This window comes from Aphelocoma coerulescens, chromosome 3, assembly GCF_041296385.1.
Source record: "Aphelocoma coerulescens isolate FSJ_1873_10779 chromosome 3, UR_Acoe_1.0, whole genome shotgun sequence".
Classification (NCBI taxonomy): Eukaryota; Metazoa; Chordata; class Aves; order Passeriformes; family Corvidae; genus Aphelocoma; species Aphelocoma coerulescens.
Window position 1 is genome coordinate 116,107,995 of NC_091016.1, and position 22,270 is coordinate 116,130,264.

The 22,270-nt window shown below is 42.2% G+C and overlaps 1 long non-coding RNA gene across 1 annotated transcript; it reads left to right on the forward strand.

The window, feature by feature from the left end:
- The first annotated feature begins 63 nt into the window (after positions 1–63).
- On the forward strand, positions 64–21,894 carry LOC138107418 (uncharacterized). Its single transcript, XR_011149508.1, has 3 exons — positions 64–211; positions 16,557–16,655; positions 21,369–21,894. It is a non-coding gene; the product is annotated as an uncharacterized lncRNA (long non-coding RNA).
- The last annotated feature ends 376 nt before the right edge of the window (positions 21,895–22,270 follow it).

Below are 22,270 nucleotides of genomic sequence, written 5' to 3' on the forward strand. Positions count from 1 at the left end.
GGTACATAGTTTCTCTACAAGTACCTGAAAGGAGGTGGTAGCCAGGTGGGGCTCAGCCTCTTCTCCTGAGCAACAAATGATGAGAAGAAATGGCTTCAAGTTGCTCCAGGGGAGGTTTACATTGGATATTAGGGAAAATTTCTTCACTAGGAGTGTTGCCCAGGATATGAACAGGCTGCCCAGGGAAGCTGTTGAGTCACCATCCCTGGAGGTATTTAAATGATGTGCAGATTTGGCACTTGGGGACAAGGTTTTGTGGTGAACTTGTCAGGGCTGAGTTAACTGTTGGGCTCAATGATCTTAGAGGTCTTTTCCAAACTAAATGATTTTATGATTCTATATTATGATTTTATGATTCAATATTATCGATTGCTTGGTTGGTTATATTTCAGTGCTAATGGACAGATGGGAGATAGTAGTTTTGTTTTAATGTTTTCTTTTTCAGAAGTGATTATACAATATGCATAGAAATGCACCTCTCCAACAACTTTAAGTTTCTTAAAATAATTGCACTCCTAAAAATATAAAAGGAAATTCTCAATTTATTTCTAGATCACAGATACAGAATAAAACTACAGACTTAGAGTGGGTGGTTCCATCTTCCTGAAGTATTTAAAAGTATGACAGAGAATTTTGGCATGGAAACATTTAGATTAATAGTTATCAATTTCCCAAAACCACATACTTATGGTAACTTGTGCAGACTCCTAGAGCCCTGATTCGATTCTATTCTATTCTATTCTATTCTATTCTATTCTATTCTATTCTATTCTAATTCTATCCTTATTCTATTCCTATTCTATCCTATTCTATTCTATTCTATTTCTAAGAGAGAAAGAGAGGAGATGATAGTTTGATCAACAACACATTAGACCATTGATAGCTCAGCCTAGATTTGAAGCCATATTTCCTTCTGGGGCAGTAAGTGGGCAACCCACCTCACCAGCCCAGAGTCCTTGTACTGTGTTTATGTTCCTTGCACCATCCCTGCCAGCAGCAGAGAAGTAGGAACTGCTGAGATGTTTTATGATTCTGGGGGCTATCCCTAGTTTGTAGCTGCCTTTTCCATGCAGTGACCGTAAACAGAAGGGCCTGGCAGGAGGATTCCCCTCTCCTGATCGACAGAGGACAGAACAGACAAACCTGCCATTTTCAAACACATTGTCTGTGAGTGACTTGCCCTTGGGAGGTAATTTCTGAGCAGAAACTCTTGGTAGGCTGTTGACTGTAGCATGGTCCTTAGAGTAACAGAGAAGGCTGGGAGAGATTTGCTCCTGCTGAGTGCAGGAGGAGGAGCAAAGGACAAGTGAGCAAGGTGAGAGTGGACAAGACACACCCACTGCTAAACTCTGCCTGCCTGTGAGTGGCTGGTGCAGATCCCCTTTCCATCCTGCAAAAAGCTATAATTGAGCCATGATAGAAGTTCTGCTATCTGAGTTGCAAGTATAGAAAAGACTTTTTTTTCATTCAGTCTGTTAACATCAGTGTTTGTCCTACATAAATGACTGCAGTACAGATGGAGAGGAGCTTCTGGGAGGGTCTGTGCAGAAGACAAGAAATTACTTAGAGACAGGCTATCTCTGTGTATGTTGTAACTCACTGTCGTGCCACAATGGTATTTTAGACAATTACAACACAGGACTGTACATTTTTGCACACATACATCTGCTTGACAAAACAAGCCTTTATTCACACATGATGGGTAATTGCTTGTCCAAACATCTCATACAACTGCATGCACACTGGGTGCAGGCAGAAGAAGCACAGAGGCCCTTGCACAAAAACAAGGGATCCCAGAAACATGCTGAATGAATTTCGACTGAACATGCTGTCCTATAATTGTACTCCCAGCAGCGTGTGTATGAAGTTCCTGAAAAAGCTCTTGGGAGGGAGGGGAAGAAGAACAAAACAATATCAAAGAGCCATGTGGTGTTGATGGGTTTGGAAAAGCCATCTTGCTAATTGTTTGCAGGATGCATTCCAGGTTACTGCAAGCCAAGAGGCTGCAGGGTTTGTTGGGCTGAACTGAAAATTATGGTGCTTTCTCCTGTCCTTGTCTTACTTGACTGATGGGAGTCTCATATTCCCTTGGGCACTTGCAGGAATTAGGATCTGGTGTATCCCACTGTAGGGCGTGCTGCTGGTGGGGCTTTGATCAGAGTTCAGCCTTTGTTGTTGAAAGGATATATTTAATCTCAGCAGATTCAAAACAGAGATGGGCTGTTCAATTCCAATGCCACAGGACTCGTCTCCCCTCCCTTTCCCCCAACAAAAGATGAACCAAAAGCAAATGACCAGCCAAATTATGTTTTGTTTCCACCGAGTAGACTGTTATGAGTGCTTGTATATTCATTATTACCAAGACTGAAAGGCATCATGCTGGGCTGATTTCAGAGCTGTTCCCTATTAGCAATATTTTTTAATGTGAGTATCAAAGTCGTCTTTCAATTATCACCCATGACCTTAGAAAAATCCTTCGCATCGTACATCTGAAGCTCATGCCACGAAGCCTTGTAATTGAAGCAAACCCAGTAAACATTCAGGAATGAATAGTGAGAACCTGCCTATCCTTCTGTGTAAACCACCCTGGTATTTATGCTCTAAGTGCTTTCTTCTGTCACCAGTGCTGTCGGTCTTGGTCCACACCTGGCTCCTTGCTAGCAGTATTTCAGATATTGCAGTATTTTAGATTCTTTCAAGTCAAGGGAACCAGGTTCAAGGACAAGATGACAGTGAAGGAATAAAGGCAGCAGCTAGCCATGTTCTGCAGTGCTGGATGGAGATTAGGTTCAATGGCAGGTACCAGGTCAGCTAGGACTGACCTACTCCATTTGGTCAGTGTCGTCGTAACTGGGGATCCTGCAGCCCTGCAGGCTGTGAGGTGGAATTCTGGCGTAGCAAACCTAAACACCAAAGCGATGGTACAAATCTAGGAGATCCCAGACATTTCATCAGGTGAGAGGAATGGCACTTCTGGGTATTGATACTCATCATGGGATCTGAACACCCTTATCTTCAACCAGAAAGCACTTTCTTACCACACGTCTTTTCAGTTCTATTAGGCACTGGGAGCTATTTGTGAAATGCTTCTTGCTGCCCCTTGAGTTGTTCCTGCCCTTTCTGCCTCCTGTTGAAGTTCATTTTCCTCACATGAAGCAGTGCTCCAACACCAGCGTGGGAGTGGAGGGAATTTATGCTTTCCTGGATGCCCCTGGCATGCCATATACACATGGGGTTTGTCAGTCTCGTTGCTGTTGTCTCTGGTGTTCCTGGGAACTTTTCTGTCCATGTCTTCAGGTTGACAGGGCAGATACCACAGTTAGGATATAATGGATTAATCATATTGAATAAATGCTTTAGCTGTTGAGCTGGCACATAGTGACAGACTCAAGAAATAGCTCTTCATTTCATCAGGTAGACACTTTGATGGATGGGGACTACAAGGTAATTCACTGAGGTTAATGGACTGTTATGGCAGAGACTGACAAAACGGAGGCTTCGTTCACCATTTAAACTGGGTCCTGGGGATAGTTAGATTTGGTGCTGAGTGGGAGCTGGGATTAGCTTTCTGCAGAGTAGCTGGGAGATGTCTGTTAGCTGAGAATGGTTGTGCATTACAGCAGGCATGTCTTCCCACCAAGCTTGGTAACTCCCAGCAGGTGAAGGTGTGAGCAGTCTGTAGTTTAACAGGTCACGGCCAGGTCACATTTTCCTCCAGTTTCCTGGGTGCTGCTGAATGCCTTTCTAAGATTCTGGGTAAGGGCATCCCTAACCGGTAACACAAAACTACAGACAGGTAAAAGCTGAGAGCACAAGACAGCCTTGTCCTGTTATTTGGGGTACAATAAGCAAAAGCTGTTCCAGATCCATGAGGAAAGCAAGAGTTACTCCAAACCAGAGGTTTCTCAAATGTTCAGGTTTGAGGCTGCACCATGGAAAGTTTTTAGTATTTCTGTCAGGGCACTTACAGTAACTAAAGCACTGGGTGTGAGTGCTCAGCTACCTGTTGACCCAGCCATTTCTTGGAGACCCTGAGGGGACCTCAGATAGCAATCAGCCTCAGTCAGCCCCACCGAGATGGGTTTCTGTTCTGAAAAAGAGATATTACAGCCTGACCCTCTCACCCCGTCATTAAAATTCTTCCAGAGCTCCAGCCCAGTGAGGAGCAGATTCCAAGTCCTGAGAGTGAGGTCATGTCTGCAATGAGCCCATGACAATAATTGCCATTATATGGCCCTATTTATTCTCTGGAGACACATTAATGTTGCTGCAGAATGAGCCCACGGGCAATAGAAAGGGCACCTATTTGTGACTTTATGGTTTTATAACTTTTGGTTGTTAATCTGTTTTTTCCCACTTCCTTGGTCCTTCACACTGGTAATAGGGCATGGATTGCTGAGTTCTAGTTAATCAGTACTAATATAAAAAATTATGGTTTTAGATAAATATAATGAAGAGGTGAAGAGACTGAGTACTTGCATCAGGCTTGTGTGTGTTTTGCTATAGTTTGCAGTCAGCTTTTACAGTGTTGCTGTTCTTCCACATTTTGTTTCAGAAGGCCTGTAAATTGTTATCTTCAATAGCACAAGGGCTTGAAAAGTACCTGACCAGGATTTTACAGAGGTCAGCTCTGTATCAATGGGCTTGGGGTTGGAGACAGAACAGATTTTGGACTTAGGCCTGGCTCTAGCATAACCTCTTTCTTTGTTTTTCTACTTCTGTTGTCTCCCAGGTGAATTTACTTTTCTTCTTCATTGTTGTTTATGTTTACAAGAACTGTTATTCTGCCTAAATAAACCTATGTGCTCCTGTTTAACTTGAGTAATGTGAGTAATGAGAATGGGTCACATCCAGGAAATGTGCTGACTTGTTAGCATTCATGCATTTTCTGTTGTAGTTTCAACTTCCTGCATCACCATGTGTGGAGCTCAGGAGTGTTCTACCCCCTTAGCTGGGTTTTCCTTATTTACTACCTTCTCTGTCCTGCAGGGAAGGAATGAAATTTTAAAGATTATTCATTTACAGTTTCTGTAGGCTCAACGTCCTTGTTGCTTTCCTGTGTGCTTCCTTTCTACTAGTAGACGACACTTTGCAGAGGGAGTGGTTAAGTTTTTCATCTACATGTGGCCATAGGCCTACTATCAGTGACAATTCTTCCCTTTTTCCCACTAAAATTTACATAGGTCTGTCAGCAGAATGCCTTTTTATTACACTACTGAAGCACAGGGGGAAGAAATCTGGGACAAGAGTGAATTAGTAAGAACTTATCACTGTGAGATAAGATCTAAACAGAAAATATAATTAAACCAGCATTATGTAGCCTAGATTTTTATCCAGCCATTTTTTGCCAGTTCGTCTGTGTTATTCAGTGTAAAAAAAAAAAAAAATTGCAACCCTTTCTGTTGCCAGTAGTCACATTTAAAGCAATTTGCCAAGTTGGATCCCCTTTATGCCAGCAGAAAGCAGAATTAGCTCCAGGTATTCTGTGCAGTGAGTCTGGTCAAAGGGAGAGCATCTCTCTCCCCAGATGCTAACTTCTCTGTTTGTTAGGGGGCTGAGAGAGGAAGTGATTTAAAACAGTAGATGACTTAAAAATTAATATTCTTTCATGGCATATTAACACCTGCTCCCCCCAGCAAGGAATTAGCAAGGAATGCTAATGAGGAATTTAGAGAAGGTTTTTTAACACAGATCACAGCATTCACACTGATGTGCTCCACTCAGTTCTTGGCTCTGCATGGTTACTCAGTGCCCAGGTTTTTGTACTAGAAAAGAAATTTATGACTTTCTTGTTTTATTCATTCTCCTTTCACATAATACTCCTTGAGCTGGCTCTGAAGATAAATCCTTCTTAAGCCTTCAGACATGAATCAGAGTTGGGGATGATGTGCACTCAGAAGATGTCAGCCGTCCATAGCTTGTGTTTGCAGCCTGAGCAGCAGTGAACTGCTTGCTGCAAATTCAGAGAAAGCCTCTGCTTCCCACTGCAAATTCTTTCCCTGAGCATTACAGACCTATGGAAATTCTGTAATCTGGGAATTACAGATCCATGGAAACACTGTACATGATAGACCAAGAGTTAAAATTTTTAATCTAATTTTATGAGAGTCTTTGCTTTGTTGCCATCCTTTGTCTGACAATTACTGTGCAATGCACAGGCAGTACTTCAATGCCATTTGTGCCACTGCATTCATTAGCATGTGCCGTTCTGATCTGATAAAACACTTGTGCAAAACGTTTAGCACAGACATGGCCCGAACTTTGAGTCTTATGTGTCATTTGCACTTCACATTCCTGAGGATTTGTTACATTTAGTTCAGGGCTTGGATTCACAATACTTTTACCCAAAAGAAAAAGAGAGGGTTTAGTTTGATCAGTCTCACAGCTTGAGTTTGAGCACTTGGCAGCAGCACCCACAGGTGCGAATGTGCCCAGGTATCAAAGGGGTCAGGTCTGAGGGCAGTGTGGGAATGGGGCAGTGGGCATTTCAGACATCTGGGCAGGTGAGTGCAGCAGTGTCTGAGGAGTTCTGTGAGTGAGGTGTGAGCTGACCACAGACCACACAGACACTTTGAAATGGTTTATTAAAGCAGTGAGAGTTTCATGGCTCTTGCAAGCCAACCCACGCACACAAGCCAGGAATCAGGGCACTGCACGAACGGTTTGGGTGCCTGTTCCTCACCACCACTATTGCCTGTTTCCCCACTGCCAGAGGTTGTTATCCTATGCTGGACTGTCCCCTCCAAAGATTATTGTCCCAAATTTTCCCATGGGAAATTTTCACACAGCAAGACACCAGAGCTGTTTGTACTTTCTTGGAACAGGGGCAAGGTTCCCTAAGAGTTCTCCAGAAATCATGGAATGGAGCATTCCTCAGGCTCTTCTCTTCCAAGCAGGTCTCCCCCTTCCACATACTACATGCTTCTGAAATCTGAGGGTCACTTCTCAGCTCTGGAGGTCAGTTTGCCCAGATCCAGCCAGAGCCATTCCTAGTTTATATTTATTTAAAACTGCTGTAACTAACCACTGTAGTTTTCTTTCCGTTAGTCACTGAGTTTAAAAGCAGACATTTGGTGCTTCTGGATTTGTTCCAAGACACATATTTCTGGCTTTTTAGATAGAATAATTTTCTCCATTTGTATAATATTTTAGAGGAGTTGTACAGTTAACTATTTTTTATCTCGATCAATATGTCATCAAAGTGAAAATCATACCCATCCTTCTGCTCATTCCTATGAGATTTTTTTTCCATCTAAGAATCTACAATAGAATAATTACTTTTTAAACTAAGATAAATATTGCCCAGCTTAAGATCCTCTTCTGAGACCAAGATTATCTAAAGATTTTCCAGTATAGTTCTCCAGGGAAAAAGGCCTCAGACTTTTTTCCTCAGAGGAATGGATGGTGTAACTGAGCCAGTAGCTCACTGACTCCTGTGTGGTTTGTAGGAAAATCACAAATTTACCACTTGATTTATGTTCTCCTTTTGCAAATTGTGTTCCAACTGGCTTTAGAAATGGATGCTGGACAAATTTCTAATGGATCAAAAGAGGTTGGCTCCATGAAACAGTCAGCTGATCTGAACTGCAGGAGTGGCTGGAGGGGAGAGTGGAAAGTTGATCAAAATATTTGCAAGATATGAAACTGAAAAAGGAGACTGGGGTCTGGTCACTCTGAAATTTTTATTGTTGTGAAAACCTGTATTTCTCTTCTTGTCATGATTTGAACTGTGGTGATAATCCAACTTCTCCATCAGCTGTTTGCCCAGTTAATAGGAGTATCATTTTGCAGCTATTGGACATACGCACCAAGAATGCATATTATATTGGAGATAAATTTGAGACTTAGGCTGTTCAATCTGCATATTGATCACTTTAAGCACTTTAGAAATTACTACCCATGGTTACAAGAGAGAAAAGTATAGAACTGGCTGAAAAAAAGTGATTTTCTTGAATTGAGTGCAGCAGAGTGAATCATTCTGCTTGGAAGGGCAAGTATAAAAAAAATTACACAATATGGAGACATAAAAGGTAGGAGTCCACAGGAAAATGTTACCAAGCTGTCCTGGGTATGTGTCAGCCTGACTGCCTGCTAGGACTGGGGCTTACAGGAACTGGAGTCTGGTGTCTTTGGTGTTTGCTCCAAATCACAGACTCTTTTAGCTTTAGCTTCCACTACCTGCACAAGGCAGTTATTTGAGGAAGGGGGTTGGCTTCTCTTTGTACTGCTGTGCATGGCAACTCCTTGCTGCAAGACACCCTTGAGATACATCACTGGTCTAAACCTCTTAGCTTCAAAATCTTTTGCAAATCTTTTCTCTTAAGACGTGATGTATTGAAAATCACTCTGTGCACCGCTGTGTCTGCACTGTAGTGCAAGGGGGAGCTTTGGTGCACTGTGGCAATTCTTGTCTGCAGGACAGGAGCTGTGAAATAGTACAAGAAAGTAGGTACAGCTCCCTTGGTTGCCTTCACCAGAAAAAAAAAGAGAACATGGGCTCATTGTGCATCTGTGATGGATGATGTGTGGCCACATGCTGGTGATGACCACAGGACCCAAAAAGCTCAACTCCCCATGGATCATCAGCAGCTCTAAGGGGACACCAGGACAGTGGGATGAGCTTGGGTTGGGCCATCTTTGATTCAACCAGTGCATTTTCCATTGTCACTGAAAGCATGCCCCAAGATGCCAGTGGCTGTAGAGATCTTTGCTGGCTGTCCTGGCCTTTCTGCTGCAGGGTCCTGGTTGAGGCTGACAGGCTGTGATGGCACAGCATGGCTGACAGCCTGGCCCTTGGGGTGTGACACTACTTGTGCTGGGTTTTGAAAAGATTATGCCTTCCAGCAGCTCTTTGAACCCTGTGGCTGGAAGTGATGAATGGGTGGTCAGTGAAATGACCTAGAAATAAACCACTGATTCAATTATGAATGAAATTGGCCTAGCCGGCACTATTAAAATAAATATTTTGCCTTACATTCACTAGGGAAGGGAGTGATTTTACATCTGTGTCCACAGCCACGGTGATGTAAGAGCCCAGGGACGTTTCTGATGCAAGAGAATTCAGCTGAAGTTGAGCAAAAGCTGTTGCTCTTTGTGGGAGTGTGTTCTGGGTGAAGAAACACCCTAAGTCAGAAGAAGTCCTTTACTTTTAGGTGATTTAATAAAGTATTGGAGAACACGTCCCAAAGAAATCTGCTGTAATTTTTCAGATCTTGGTCAACTGCTTCCCTCCCTGGCCCAATTCTTACATGTTCTTTTAATTTTATTATTATTGTCATATTATTACACATTTCCTACAACTTTCTGCACTGTCATTAAGTGTGCCATTTGGGCAATGGTATTTTCACTCTGCATAGCACATGCTTCATCTCCTTGGAATAGTAAAGTGGTTTACTGGGATGGCATTTGAACAGCCTGACTGATCTTCAGGTGAGCATCATGATGTGAATAAGGGTGTTTGTGTCTTCTCGAATGCTCCAGGGTCCTAGCAGAGCTGAGAATATGCCACTGCACAGGTTCTGCTCACTCTGTGCTTGGAAGGAGCTCAGGGATCTGAAGAGGTTTCAGTGATGAAATAAATGCTTTTGGATACAGTGAAGATGTTCCTTGTCACCCCCCAAAGGGAGCAGTTTCATACTGTGAAGCTCTGGTAGGGAAGTGTCTGTCCCCTACTTGCAGGGAGACCCTGGAGGGCATGCTCAGCTCAAAGCTGAGTACTCAGACATGTAAATCACTGGAGCTCCAGGGCACTGAATGTTCCTCCAGGGATGTTGGATGAAGAGATGGTCACAGATGTGACCTGAGAGAGAAGCATGGTCTCACACTGCACATCCATGCAGCGGTTCCTGAAGAGTTATGGGTCTGCTGCTGGTGAGGAAGGGTGTTCACTGCACTTCACAGACATCAGAGTTCATAAGAGTGGGTAGGAACTGTCATGAAACTGCATCTGAATATTACCTATGTGGGTGATTTTGGTGGTAGGTTTCAAACATGTCACGTTTCTAACACCCTTCACACCATCCCTGTTCCGGTCAGTGATATCCATCTTAGTAAAACTCTACAGGATAGATGTGTAAAGTAAGACTTGCTGAACAGGAAGGAATCACGTAATCAGAATTTAACACCTTTACATTACAAAAAAAATTCTTGAAATCATGCAAGAACCCAAAATGAGGGAGAACTAAAATCCATATTGAACTCTTAAGAGTTGTATTTCCCACTTTGCAGTCTCCTATGCTCTATATCGCCAGTATGCATGGAAATCCAGGGAAGTATTTTGTTTGTTTGTTTGTTTGTTTGTCTGGTTTTTTTTGTTTGTTTGAGCTCCATGCTGCTCTGAAGTTGAGGGAGGGCTGCAAGACTGTGATATACTTGGTAATTGAAGGGTAAAGGGTAAGCTAAGAATGTTGTCTATTTGAAAGAAAGGCAGAGTGGATTTGGATGGATGACAGATATTATGAAAACAACTGCTTGTTTCTTTGTGTGTGTGTACAGTCTGTCCTCCATCTAGTGACTTTGCTAAAGCCAACAATGGGACTAAGAGCAAGGGTTAAAAAACAATCCCAAAACATAAACCATTCATTCTACTTTTTGCTCATTATACTCTGTTAATACTATAGCTACAAGATCTTCTCTGAAAACATTTAGGAAAATTCTGTGTTAAGGCATACAATAAAATATTAGAATTCCAACTTAAATAGCAGAATAATTTTACAGCTGCTGTACCTGTTGTACCTTAAGCCACCCATTTTCAGGAGTTTCTGTTCAAAGATGTCCTTTTCACCATGTGAAATGGATCTTTTTTATTCTCTTGCTGCCTGCAGAATGCCTGGGAGAAACAGAGCAGTTAATGGAATTAAAGAGTGAGGCAGTGAGGCTCACTTCATCCCCTAAAGACATGAATTTTTCCCCACTTGCATTTTGGTCTGCAGTGACTGGTGTGGCATTACATGATCCTCCTTGCAGGAGCCCTGCTGCCTTTGGGCAGCTCAGCTAAAATGGAAGCGAAGCATAAGACGGGAATTCCATTTCATTCCTTTTTAATGTTTTTTTGGATGTTGTCTACCCATCTAACTTTATGCATCTCTACCAAGTGTCTCAGCCAGGATTTTCTGAAAAAGATGAAAGTCCAAGACCAACCTATGCTTGAAGATTTCAGAACTAAATCCAACCAAAACAGCATTCTCAGTAGTTTCCATTAATACGGAGTTTCTTGGGGTTGTCATAATTGGGCTAAATTCTGGTTCTTCTATTTCATTTTGTGTCTGCTCACCCCAGCATCTCAGCCACTGATGTAAACTACTTCTGAAAGCTCCAAAACCAAAGTCAAGCTCGTAAATAAATGCACTCACAGATTAATTGGATGTGAGATGCAGGGAGTGAAGGTCAAAGATGCAGCTGGCCAGGCCAGAGGTACCCAGAACAGGGTACCTGCCCTCATGAACAGGTCCTTTTGGCCCCAGAAAGGGGAAGTCTCACACCCCCTGTACACCGAGGGTATCTTTCTTTCTAGCCATCTTCTCTCAGTTCTCTGAGATATAATTTGCTTTTGCTTTAAACAGAATATCAAATTTGACAAGGCAATAATGAGTTTGAAACCAGGCAATGGTGACTTTAAAGAGAAAATATGATAAATAGGACACTGCAAATTGTTTCACAATAAGTACCTGGGGCCACCATGGAGTCAAGGGATGATCTGTGCAGGCTGTGTGTTGTACCTTGCCATCTTGCTGTATATTTGTAACTCATCCTAAAGATATTCCTGGAAAACTCAACACAAAATGCTGACTTCTTTAGTGAGAGACATCAAAAATCATGTACTGTTAAATTTCATTCACTAGATTGTCACCTCAAGAGCACTCATTTGCAAGTGTATCCCTGGCCAGTCTGTCATCAGCCCTACTCTAGAGCAGCTCCAGGAAAAGATGAGGAATATTTTAAGCCCTGATTTGGGTACCCCTTTTGAGGTGTCTGGGTGACAGAACGTGCCATGTTATGGGAGCTGAGCTCCCACAGCAGGGCTGGTCCCAGTAGGAGGGTTGTGTACAAGTGAATTTCCTGACATGAAAATTACTTTGACAAAGAAAATGAAAACATAAATGTAGAAAATATTTTCTTTCACATTTTTTTTTCTCAGTGCCTTTCTCTCCTCCCCAGAGTAACAACCTAAGTTAAAGTACTTTTAAGCAGTTTTCCATTCATATTTTACCTCTCCTACACTCTCATTTTGCTTTTTTTTTTTTTTTTTTTTTTTTTAGTAGAGAAAAGAATAAGCAGAGAAGAACAAAGAGGGATAAAAAAACCAAATGCTGAAATGTAGCATTTTTTTCCTCTGAACTGGGCTTATACTAGGGAATTTGTTAGAGAATTAATTTCTTATGATATGCAGGGGACTGGGTGAGATTCCCTCCTGGCCTGGCTTCCCATGACACTGGCAATCTATGTAAAACTTAGGAAATCTTTTAAATAAGGGCAGTTTCTGGAGCTGAAGAAACCTGAAAGCCTTCCTTTGGTCCAGTGAGCATAATGCAGGTCAGTGAGCATGGTACAGGTGTGCAAGGAGCAGGTGACAAAGGAGCAAGGAATATTTTATTTGTGACCATTGGCAGGGGGTGTAGATGGTGCTGGGTGTAGGGAGAGAGTCATAGGGTCCTTTCTCAGGAGACTACATTGAACCCAAATCGGGTGACCTTTTCTTCCACTCCCGTGAGTTCTGCCACAGCAATGGCATGGTTTGTTTATGAAGGACAGAAACCATCTCTGTTTCAGCCCAGCTTCTAGCCTGGAGGCTAGATCCTGTCCCTCTGAGGGCTGATGTGGGTGAGGGTGCAGGGTTAAGACACTGTGCAGAAGGACTCACTGATGTTCAGGTTCCTGAGGGCTTGGTGGAGGAGGACCTGCTGCCTGCACCTCAGGGACAAGTGGCCCAGCCAGCACCCGTTCCTGGGCTGGCTCACTTTGCCCACTCACAAAGTGCCCCTTCAGCGCTGCCCTCGGTGGGCAGGCAGAGGTGGCTCCTGGCGTGGGCACGGCAGACAGGCCCAGAACTGCAGGTGTGCCAGAGCCCTGCCACGAGTCTGCGCTGGCAGCTGGGGGAGCTGAATCGCTCCTGCGAGGCCTTTCCCATCTGACTGGGACTTGTCGTGCCTAACCTGCTTGGGTGCCTTGATGGTTTTGGCATCAGTCTCCCATGGATTAATTAGGTTCAAGTCCCTGATCTGGTGAACAGTTAATGATCTGTGCAAAATTGAAAATCTTCAACTGAGAGGGCTGCAAAAGCTGAAAGCCTAATGAGCACTTGGTGCCTCTGAGAGTCCAGCACCCCCATCCCACCTGCAAACCACAGCAAGCACAGCTAATCTGATCCTAAATCCCTTTCACCATAGGTGAGAGCCCTAACCACAGCCCTGTGGGCTGTCTGCCTGTCTCTCTGCTCTTTCATTTAAATGAAAGATGTAAAATAACTCTCTTTTTCTGCATATGGAAATGGGAGAAATTTCTGAAATCCCAGGAATATTTGCAAGGCAGGAAAAGTGTTTCCTGCCCAACCACAGCCACAGGTCACAATCACAGCCTTCTGAAACCAAGTACAGGCCCTCTATAATTGCACGTTATACTCAATCGAGTTCCCTTTTATGAATGTATTGTAATTTTTTTTAACTTCTGAAGGGTTATTTCAGTTTGAGAGCAGCCACAGACCTGATGAATATACCTTTGTGTGCAGTTCTATAAGTACAGTATTTCTAGGTTAACACTCATGGACTTGAAAGCCAGCTGAGATCTTGGAGGAAACTTTATTAAAAATAGTCTATCTGTCTGGAATAAGAGCCCAGAGTTTGCAATGTAAAGTAGTTACTTATGAAAAATGCATTCTTCATAAGTGAAACAACATAATACTCCTGGCAAAACACCAGAGTTTGGGTTTCTCTTCCAAAAGCTGTCAAAAAGCAGACAACAAAAAAAAAATGCCTGTCACATTTTTAATTTCATATTCTGTGTGACTTTGTGAGCAGATTAACTACAGAACAGGAAAAGAAAACTTCCAGCACAGTTCAAAGAAAGAAGTCAAAGTAGGACAAGAGGGAGAGCCCACCTGCAAAGCTTTTCCTCCGTGCTTCAGGCAGCCAAGGACTCAGGCTGTGTCTGGGGGCCTGTGTTCCCAGCTGCAGGCAGGGGTACCGTGCACAGCAGTGGAGACACCGGTGTGTGGATGCATTCATGGAGGGTTGTCACTTGGAATTGGCTTTATTGTCCTTTTTCTTGTCGTAGAACATTGCTGGGAGTGAGCATCAAGATGGTGGGTCCTGGGGAGACTGGTGGGAGGACCAGGCTTCACCTGCAGGACCACAGGCTGCCAAAGCACCTTTCCCAGCGGGAAACTCCTCAGCCTCTCTGCTGTGCTCCTTGGCACAGGCCTGCAGCACACAGCAGTGCTGGGCCAGGCCCTTCAGTAGCTCCTGTTTTCACCACAGACCAGTTTTGGTGGTTGTTTCATCACCACTGCTTTTAGCAGAGGGTTGGTAAGGTATTGCTGGTTGTTTCTAATACATCCCTAGCATTTTACCTGAGGCAGAAGGACTTTAGAAGTGTATAAAGTTAGTCGTTGAACAGCAAGGGTCACTGTGTAGTTTTCATGGGACAGAGGAAGGGAAAAGTTCATTTTCACTCAGAATAGATTTTTATTCAGGCCAAAACTTTATGTTCCTTTTCCCTTTTGTTGTCTTCTTTGTTGAAAAAAAAAACCAAAACCAGAACTGGAAAAGCTTTTCCCAGTGGCAGGTTTTGCAGTGTAGATGCTCTGTATCTTCCTTTTTCGGCCTGAAGGAAAAAATACAACTGTGAAACCAGCTCTCTGATGTGCAGTCATTTCCTTAGGCCAGGGAATGATGTGAACTCCTGTTTCCTGCATCCTGGGGTTGTGTATTATGGGAAAAAGGCACTCGAGTGGGGGGGTGGGAATGGGGCTCTCCACCCCACGGGGCTGTGAACACCGTCCAAGTACAGCACCCTTGGGTGGGGTAAGGCTTGACACCACCTCAAGATTTCTTTGTGACTGGCTTACATGGCTCCTTGCCTGCTGGGCTGGTTTGTGGCTCCTGTTTTCAGGAAACTCTGTTTAGAGAAGCCAAATGCCTCACTCAGCCCTGCTGTTGGAAACAGCAAGTGCCTGGGAACTGACTGCTGTGCTCCTCAGTGCTGTAGAGCCTACACCTCTTGTGGGTCCTATCCTATGCCTGTGTCTCCTTGGATTTAGGCACCAAAAGTGCTTAATGCTACCTGGCTCTTCACCAGAACTACTGGCAATGTCCCACCACATATGATGCAAGATGTTGAAAATGGGAGAACCTGGTACAAAACCCCTTCGTCTTTCTGGCATCCTCAAATGATGGCAAAATACAAAATTCAGCTCATTTTGCCCTTGCTTGCAGGTACAGTGAAGGGTACATGGAGGATCTATTGCAGCTGCTTGGTTGAGAATAACTCTTGAAAAAAAGTTGCTGGTTTCCAGCATCTTGTGTTTTCTGCATAGGTTCTTCATCTGCAATTCAATGTCCCCCCTTAGCCATTGCAGTTCTACTGAATTCATTGGGTTATAATAGTGCTATTAATTCTGATTAGTATTTTCCTTTGTTTAACCAGAGTGTGCTGCACAATACCTTAGGAAGTGAGAGTTGATAAATTAATAAACATTGTAAATAAGTAAGGGCATTTCAAAGTCAGCATGATGGGTCACCAGTGGGAGGGAAATGCCTGCACGGCTGGAGAGTGACCCTTGTGAGGAACAGCACAGCAAACCAGCTTCTCATCAGCCACAAAGGGTGTAGCGAAGATGTGTGACATTGAGGGGGCACCAAGGTATTGTAAAACCAGAGCCAAACAGGGAGGAAGCCCTTAGAGATAGGTATGGTGACCTGCAGGCTGCTACTCTGCTGCTCAGGGGATCAAGCAGTGGAGACAGAATCCCTTGTCTTTCAGGGAATGTCCTTTCTGTTCTGCATAACATTTGCACGGGTTTAGGATGGTCTGGTGTTTAGGATACAAGTGTGATCTAGGATGACTGTGGTAATTAAAAAAGCAGACAAAAAAAAATTTTTTTCTGTAAAGCAGGACTGCAGCAATGTGCCAGAATCTAAGTGTGTGTTATTTTGCATCAGGCTGACAGGTTAGACTTGAACCATAATACCTCCAGGCACCAGTCCTGCATTTCAGAAAGGCTGTTCTATAACAAGTGCTGCATCATCTTATTTACTCTCTGCTCAGAAGCACTTTGGTCCTTGGCAGTGACAACTGTATCAAAAGGGTAGTAAGAAATTCTTAGACTGACTATATTTAGTATTTACTAAAATCAAAGTAATGCATTGATTCATTTCCTTTTGTTTTGAGGTATAATTACATGCGCTAAATTATGCTCAGGAAAGTGATTAAAAGAAATTTGCCCTCCAGAGAAAAGAGTAGGAAAGATTGAAAGGCTTTCTTCCTTTCTTCCTCACTTTCTTGCTTTCTTTCTTCGTAAAACAATGTTCTTTTAAGTTAAAGAGGGTGACATTAAATTGCAGTGCTGGAGACACGAAGCAAAATTAAATAGAAGATCTATTTTAAATGGAAGCTGAAACTGATGACAAGAAAAGTTGGTGTGAAAAAAAAATACAGCAGAGGTAAGTGGAATCACACTCCAGCCTGACTTGTTTGAGAGCTTAGAGCCCTTTCCCCTGAGATTAAAGCATGTCATCATGAGGGAGAGGGCCTGCGAGGCAAGGGTCAACCTTATGGGAATGAATTAAATTTCAAAAGAAGATTTGAAATACACAAGTGTCTGTTTGGATGTTAATTGCAAAGCAAGATTAGTGATATTGAAGTATTAGCAACCTAGAAAATTCCCACAATAATGCTGTTCACACAATCCTGAGGTACCTGAATATTTTTTGTAGCCGTTGTACCAGTGCAATAGGCACAGTCTTGTTTCCCTTGCAGTAAATGTCAAAATGGATTTTAATCATATGTTATAGTTTAATAAAGGAAGAGAGAATTAGCAAAATGGTAGTCTCCAGCCGGATTTGTTACATCCCACTGTGGTAGGAATTTAGTTTATCAATCCTCTGAATCAAGTGATTGTCTTCTCAAATGTGTAATATGTGAAATCTGGTGTGCCTCTGAGGAAGAAAGAGAATCATCTTGCTCATATTCAGGGTTCAGGTTCCAACCATAAAGATTGAAACTCAGTGTTTTCACAAGGTGAAAGCACTGGTTTCCAGCAGGGCTTTGGTGAAACCTTGTGCAGTGCACCACTGTAGGGGTTGTGTTTCTTTGAAGATCTCAGTTCTCAACAGAGAATCCTACAGAGATTTCTCATGTGCATTTGGATCTTCTTCTGCTATGAACAGTTCCCTCTGAGCTTCAGATACCACCCATTCTACTTGCACCTTGTCTGAATCAGTGGAGGAACACTGGAGAGTTTGAAAACATACTTATTACTTACGGAGTAATAATTCTCTGTGGTAATATTGCTCCAAGTTGTCTGTTTTGAAAAGTCCTCTCACCAGCTTTTGCTGAAAAGGTTCCTCATTCCTGCCTCAGTGAGGATTCTGGAAATACAGTGTGTATGGGAATGTTATTTACATCCCTGTGCTGGGAGTGCTTCGAGTGTCAGCACTACAGAAAATGAAATCCCTGCAGAGTAAATTGAGTCATAAGATTTGGCAAGGTGGATGTGTAAAATGAAAGATTAGCATTTGGGAAGACGTATTCCTTCTTACAGTATATGCCTGGAAGTCTAAGGAGTGGTATGAACTTGAAAATCAAGATTGAAAGAGTGGTTAATGTTTTCAGTAGCAGTCATCACTGTATAATCACTATGAAGCAAATTTATTGCATGCCTATTTTTCAGTTTTCATCATTTCATTCAACCAGAAGATCATGTTTCAACATCAGTCTTATACAAGAGAACAATATGGGGATGTGAGAAAAAATACACCTGAAAATCAGATCTAACATGAAGCACTAAATATTTCTACTGCCAAATCAATAGAACTGTATTGATGCATTTTTTCCTCCTTTGGCAAGATGTATCTTGTAAGGAGATCTGCGGTTTCACATTTTATGGTGTGAAGTATAAAGAGCACTCCTCATCTTCTAACAAATCTCCAAGAAAATCAGTGGAATGAAGTTAATTATATGCATATGAACAAATTAGTGCCATTCTTATGTTCAGAAAGAGTTTGTCTCCATGGAAAAATTTCCCAAAGCATATAGTGCTGAATAAGCAGTTTATATTCCTTAGCACACTTTGAACTCAGACTAGCATTTTTGGACTGAAATCCACTTTTATTTCGGAGCACAGTTTGCTCATAAGGGGATATTCTGGGATGCTAATTGTGAAATTGTTTATTTGGCCTGGAGACAGGCCAAAAGTTTCTCTGTAACATCTTCATAATGTCAAAAACTAAACAGAGAGTGAATGTTATTTATTCCCATCAAGGTGTGTTTTATGCAGCTAAAAAGGGCTCCTTTTTGAAAGGAAAATCACGTCTCAATGTATTTAATGCAATCATTTGAGTTTTGAAAGCATGCCTCTTTAGGAGAGATTTTGGGATCTCAGCTGATTTATTATATAAAGGAGAAGGTTAAGGAGTGGTTTCATCACAGTTTACTCAGAGAAAGTATCTGGTAATATATTTCTTTGTACCAGCTAATGGACAAGGCATTAACAGGAACCAAGTAGCTGAAATTTGAAGCTAGGCATTCTCAGACAGAAAGCACAGGAAACCTTCTTAAGAGTTATTACAGCTATTACCCCCTGGAAGATTTTGCCAAGGCATGATAGATTTATTATCACATACATTTAAGTATGATATTAATAACACTGAAATGAGCTGTGGAACTGCTTGCCAAAGGATGTGAGGGATGCTAAAGCTTTCCATGGATCTTACACACATTTGGACAAATTCATGGAATATAAAGTAATTGAGAACAGTCAAGCTCCCCAAAAGACTCCAGGTCTGACTCAGGAAATCCCTGAACCACAGGGACTGTTGGCCATGAGGGCAAGAAACACATGGCCTGATTTGCATGCATCTGGCTGGACTCCATCCCCTTTCCTTCCCAAAACAGGAAAGCCTTGTCCATAATCACTACCTGGGAATGTTCTCTGGCCTGACTGTCTCTCAGACAGTACCTCAGCATTATTTGGAAGGGCTGGTCAGGGCCAAAACTTAGTGCTAAAAGTCAAGTGGTGTGAGTGATTCCAGGCAGCATTGGAGCTGGGATCCCAGTTCTCACCACCTCACTGGTACTGGTACAGCCAAGGACACTATGGCTGCTTCTAGTGGGGTTTGTGGAGGACTGCTGGGAGAAACAACTGGGAAAAGCCTGGACACTTAAATTCACTACAGAGAAAACCAACAACTGTTTGCAGGCTGGGTAAGATTCCAACCATGACTTTGGTTCAGCCAGGGGCTGGCCATGGGAACCCTGGGCTACATTTCCATGACCTTTGTGCCACCAAGAGCCAGGAAAATGCCCCCAGGTATCCCTTCTCTCCTTAAAACCCCATGGCTATAGGGATTAACGTGTTACTGCTGTTGTTGCTGTGATGATTTTGGAGGGGCTGCATTGGCTGGGTACATCAGGAAAAAAGGCTGCTTTCATGAGGACCCCACATAACCCAAAGCCACTCAGCACAGAAAGAACTGTGCAGTGTTAATATTATGATTTTTCCCATATAACGAAAAAATGGCCTAAACCACATGTAGACAATCACTCAAGTAAGAAGTTTGAAAACTTGGTCATCAGGTACCGTGTTTTTTATAAGCCCTGTGCTATTATATACTTTTAAGGGTTTAAGTCCTTTTGTGTTATCTGAGGTATGTGCTTCAGGGATGGATAAAGAGAAAAAATTGAAAAGAAAGCATTGACAGTAAAGAACATCAAAATGCTCTCAAAAAAAAAGCATTATAAAATTTTGCTCTTTGATAAATTTTGGGCTAAGAAATCATAATGAAAGGACAAGGATGCATGATTACCTCATTGTTGGAGAAAGATCTAAAGAAGTTATCAGTCTCCTTTGAAATGACAGTCATAATATTCTTCACTGCAGTTTAGGGATCTCCCCCATCAGCAGTTTCCAAGAAATAAATGCAGGAAAAAAGGACTCCTTAAATGTAATCCTTTAAACAGAGAGTCTTTTGTTTTATGGTTGTGCAAAAAGGCTTCAAACAAGCCATTTCAAAGAGAAATCTTTTCTAATGCTTTGAAGAAATCATTGTTCTCAGATATTCGAGATTATCTGATTATCTCTTTGGATTAAATATTACTTAAGTGATATCCTTTATTATTTGAATTTATAGGATTTCCATTTGGACACAAAGTGTTTCACATCATAGAAGTTTCCAGTTGTGGGAGGAATAAAACAGACAATAAATATTTTTTTTTATTGTATTGCACACCAGCAGTCATGATGGCTAAAGCCTCATCTCATTTTGCTTTGAAATTCCCCAACTTCACTTTTAGGTCATGGATATTATATTGCCAATTTTGTTTCAACTTCACTGATAAGACTGCAGGATCCAGTGTGTAATAATTAGTCCTGTGAACACATAACAGCATCTTTTCTCATCTTGGCATTAGTAAGAGAACAAGGAGAAATGGTGTGGAAAAAAGAATATCTGCTGGCATTGACACTGGCTGCTAGGAACCAGATTATGTCAGAGGATTGAATTTAAAATGCCATTTCCAGCAGTTCATGGGAATATATAGGCTGTTTTCCAATGTTTTCTGTATAACAGACTGATAAAATTCAGTACAATTAAAAGTCTCAATTAGAAATCATCTACTTTCAGAAATATAGACAGCTCTCTGCCCTGTATTCCAAATCTCTACCACTTTCATCACGACACATTACAAGGCTTACCCTAATCTTTTAAGAAGAGTCACCAACTGTTTAAGGTTCTCATGGGAACTACTGAAGACTAATAATGACTAATCTAATTTCTCTGACAGCTGACTTTGATCATTTTGAAATATATTGTCATCAAATATGCCCAACAGTCACATGTTTAGTTAAAAGGATGTTTTTCTGTAATCTGTCATAGGTGACATTCAAAAACTTGATTGCAAGTAATTCGGCTTCACTGACAATATGCATTCAAATGTTTGCTTTCACAAAGAATAATAAAAGTATTAATAAACTATGCAGTCAGTCATTTGCCCGTGGTTTACATGCATCAGCCTGTGATGCAGGCAGAACATACCAGTGGATCTTGGTGTCAAATTGTAATTTAGCCATGATGTTTTGTTCACTTCCACTGGCATAATCTCTTTTTTTGACCAAAGTCTTACCTAGAAATTATTGAGTATTTTCTGTATTTTTCCAGGGTTTCCAGATGGAAGTGACCAGCTTGGAGTTAAAAGGCAATAGATCTGTCTGGGCTGCCATGTGTCCAGAAACCTTCTTGCATGTGCACAAGTCTGATGCTTTTGGAAAGCATTGCACTTACTGTGCCAGCACAGCCCTGTTCCAGTGGGCCTGAGCCATAGGTCTCACTCCCACTGTGCTTAGTGGATTTACTGCATATCTGGGAATTGGATGTACACTGCAGGTACAGTAAACTTGCAGTTCTGGGGAGCTCTGGACTTGTATGACATGCCTGTAGCTGTTTGATGTGTAGAGTCATCATGAATTTTGTTCAGGCCAGCTGGATGGAGCAGGTGGGTGTTCCCACCACGGTAGCTGCAGACTTCCTGGACATGTGGACATATATTTTATCTTGAGAAATCTCAGATGTGAATGTTTCAACCCATACTTAAGGGATGGCAGGAGGAATCACAAACTTAGTTGTCGCTGCACAACATGAACCAAGTGATGTGTGAATAGAAAAAGAATTGTTTCTCTATACTCCATTGAGGACCTGAATAAAAACAGTACAAACACTTCGTAGGACTCTGGGATTCAGTTTTACAATTATAAAAATTCAGAAAATCCTTGGTTGAGATCCTAATTCTGTGGTTTACCAGCACCCAAAATTCATCACACATCAACAGAAGTCCCTTTCCACCCACCTTCTGTCTTGGCATTCACTGAGCGCCAATGTAGGTTACTGCATTTCCTGGCAGCATTTCATGGTCTTTATGTAAACTTCCTTAGTTATGGCTGCACAAATAAACTGGGGAGACAGGCTGGCAAATGGAGCACAACTTTTCCTCTGAGAACTTCACCTGCAGCCCTAAAATCATGCCAGCACCTGCCTGTTTTGGTGAAGTTCTCTGTAATAACCAA